Source organism: Theobroma umbraticum, unplaced genomic scaffold (genome assembly GCF_002168275.2).
Source record: "Theobroma umbraticum cultivar Fairchild unplaced genomic scaffold, ASM216827v3 scaffold_147.0, whole genome shotgun sequence".
In the NCBI taxonomy this organism is placed as follows: domain Eukaryota; kingdom Viridiplantae; phylum Streptophyta; class Magnoliopsida; order Malvales; family Malvaceae; genus Theobroma; species Theobroma umbraticum.
This window is the reverse complement of record NW_018397259.1, coordinates 5,591,887-5,594,754: the sequence shown is the minus strand read 5'-3', so window position 1 is coordinate 5,594,754 and position 2,868 is coordinate 5,591,887. Positions and strand designations below refer to the sequence as shown.

The following is a 2,868-nucleotide window of genomic DNA, read 5'->3' as shown; positions in this document are numbered from 1 at the left end:
AAATCTACTCATTTGCCCTTTCAAAACTTAACAAAATTTATTTTGATACTAAATAAAATCTAATATTTGACAAAGAAGAAAAAATTTAAAATTTAGTTTGTATCTCTTTGATATCTAATAAAATTCAAATATTTGATAGAAAAGAAAAAAAATTTAAAACTTTTAATATATAGTAATTAAGTCAAAAAAAATTTTACGTCACCCTAATCCCTAATTTTAAAGAACAAATTTTGGGCATAAATTTTTGAAAAAAATTAATAATCATGAGTGAAAAATTAATCTCTTGACTTGATATCATCAAATTTAAAATAATCATCATTTAACAAAAGATTTACTTGTAATATATTTTTTTAATAAAAAAATTCTCAAATTTGTAGAGAAATAACAAGTATAATGACAATAGGATTTACCTCAAGAAAATACATACAATTTCAAATTAAAATTTTTGAAACGGCGATCGCTAGCGATTGGTGAGTCTTTCTCTTTTGTTTTTCTCTCAAAAGCAAGCTTACTTTACAAATAAACAAAAGTAAACCACTGCAGTTGCGTAAAACAAAAATGTTCTCACAAAACCCGCTGCAATTAATTAACAACCACCATGCATTCTTTAGATTCCAGCTTTCAAAAGATCATCTGCGAAATCATTAATTTGCTACTCTTAGGAATGTGTTTGGTTTTGCCATCTTCCCACTTAAAGCTTTAAACGGAATTCCTCAACCTTCACGGAGAATTCCAAGGATTCAAATCATTTTCTATCAATAAATATTGAGATTTTTCCTATCTAGATGCAATGAAGACAACAATAGTTTCTCCGATGGTGACTAATTCTGCAAAGTTCGAATCTTCTATTCCTACTGATTTAGTGAACATCACCTTCATAGAATCCACATCATCACGCACCACCACATTACTATCCATAGGACCACACTTGCCTCGCGACAAACCGTCCGCATTATATTGGAGTACCAATTGGTCATTTATCATGTGCTTGAAGATTTTAAAGTTCATCCACAACAGATTGATGGATTCACACTGTAATTTTAGTAAAGAAAAAAAAGATTAAAACCTTGTTGGTTGTAAGTTGATTCTCTTTTCTTCTCTTCCTTTTACTTCATGCTTCTGCAACTCAAGTTTGAATGAAAGTTTCCAAAATGAAAGATTCATGGAGCATGCCCCACCTCAATCCTCCACTCCAATGAAGGCTTATGTGACTATTCTAAGCAAAACTACCCCTTTTAAAGCCTTTACCAATCTCATTTCAAAGTTTCTTATCATCAATTTATTTTTCTTGACTCGAGTTACAAATGATGTGTCCACCAAGAGAAAATAAGGTATTTTACAAGCTAGGCTATCTTGTGAGCATTACACAATCTAGCTCTTTTGATCATTTAATTTCAAAATGTAGGTGAAGGATAATTTCAAAGAAGGGGTTAGGGAGTTTATGCTTTACGTCCATTGGAAGGAACTTGAGCAATTTGATCATGTTTGAAGCTCTAATATGATCTTGACATATACCAAGTTACCAAAATTCTAACTCTTTAAAAGAGCATCTGGTGTGCTTGATTTTAAAGAATACAAAAGAAACAATTTTGTAAATTAATTAGCTATTCTATTTATCCTTGCTTAGACAAAGATTATCACCCTTTGACATCTCATGATGAGATTGATGAAATTTCATAACTTTAGTCCCTTTTGTATTCAAGCTCTAGGTGGTTTAGAATCCGAGAGTAATTGGAGAGATGATTTATAAATTTTTATTAAGATGAGTTCATTCCAAATAGTAGTCACTAAATCCTTTGAAATCATTTTCACCATTTCATTTTCTTCTCCCATTTTCGATATTCCCACCAACCTCAAAAGAAAATGAAAAAGATTAATTTGAAGGACTTGGCCCATTTCAAAGATCTTCCTAGGGTTAAGTGGTGGGTTAGTGGCAAACAACCAACCGATTAGTGCTAACGATGATCGGCCACCTCAGTTTGGTTAGTCGACGTCAATTATCTGAGCGGATTTAGGTGGCGACTTTTTTTCTTTTTTGCATATATATAATTGCAAGCCCTTGAGGAGCATTTGGTTTTTTTTTTGTTCAATATGAAAGTTTTTATACGTTTCATATAATAAAAATATAATAATCATCTAGTAGTGCTTCACCCCGACAATATACTATAAGTAAAAAAATTATTAAATTGTCTTTAATAGTACCACTCTCAATTGAAATTTTATTTTTTATAAGCATCATACGTGACAATAGCATTATAAAATTTGGCAACATCGTAATTTTTTTGCTTTTTAAAATTTTCAACTATTTTCCAACTACATTTCTTGGGTTAGTAATTTATGTTGAAATTTCGATCAAAATCCATAAGACTTTTACAACAAAGGTTTTCCAATGAAATTTTTTCTGTCAAGTCGCAGTGAAATTTTGGTAGGGTTAACATACATACCTCATCCTCCGTAAGGCAACTGAAGGATTCAGCATCCATTTAACCAACTGAAGGATACAAGTTTTTAATGTTGGAATACAAAGTAACAAACAAGGAAATGTTACTCCCTCCATGTCTTTTTTTTTATTATTTTCATAAAATTTAAGATAAAATTTTTAATAATGGTGGTGTTTTATATTTGATCATTTGAATGATTTCAAATGAATAGAGAGAATTGCTTTTGTCAATTTCTCATTGCAATTGATCATTACAAAACCCCTTTTTATATACAATCCTCTATAAAAAAGCAAAGACAAAAGAAATACAAGTTAAGGATAAGCGAATTTTCTTTATTATGTTTAATTAACACATGTTCCTAAGAGAAATATATAGTTGAAGGTAAGGTTTGTTGATGTAAAGGATGTATTTAGGTAATTTAGCTGGA

The 2,868-nt window shown here is 30.2% G+C and overlaps 1 pseudogene; it reads right to left on the bottom strand.

The window, feature by feature from the left end:
• Positions 1-777: 777 nt before the first annotated feature.
• Positions 778-2,868, bottom strand: part of LOC110414873 (cytochrome P450 89A2 pseudogene) — a 3,357-nt pseudogene continuing 1,266 nt past the window's right edge.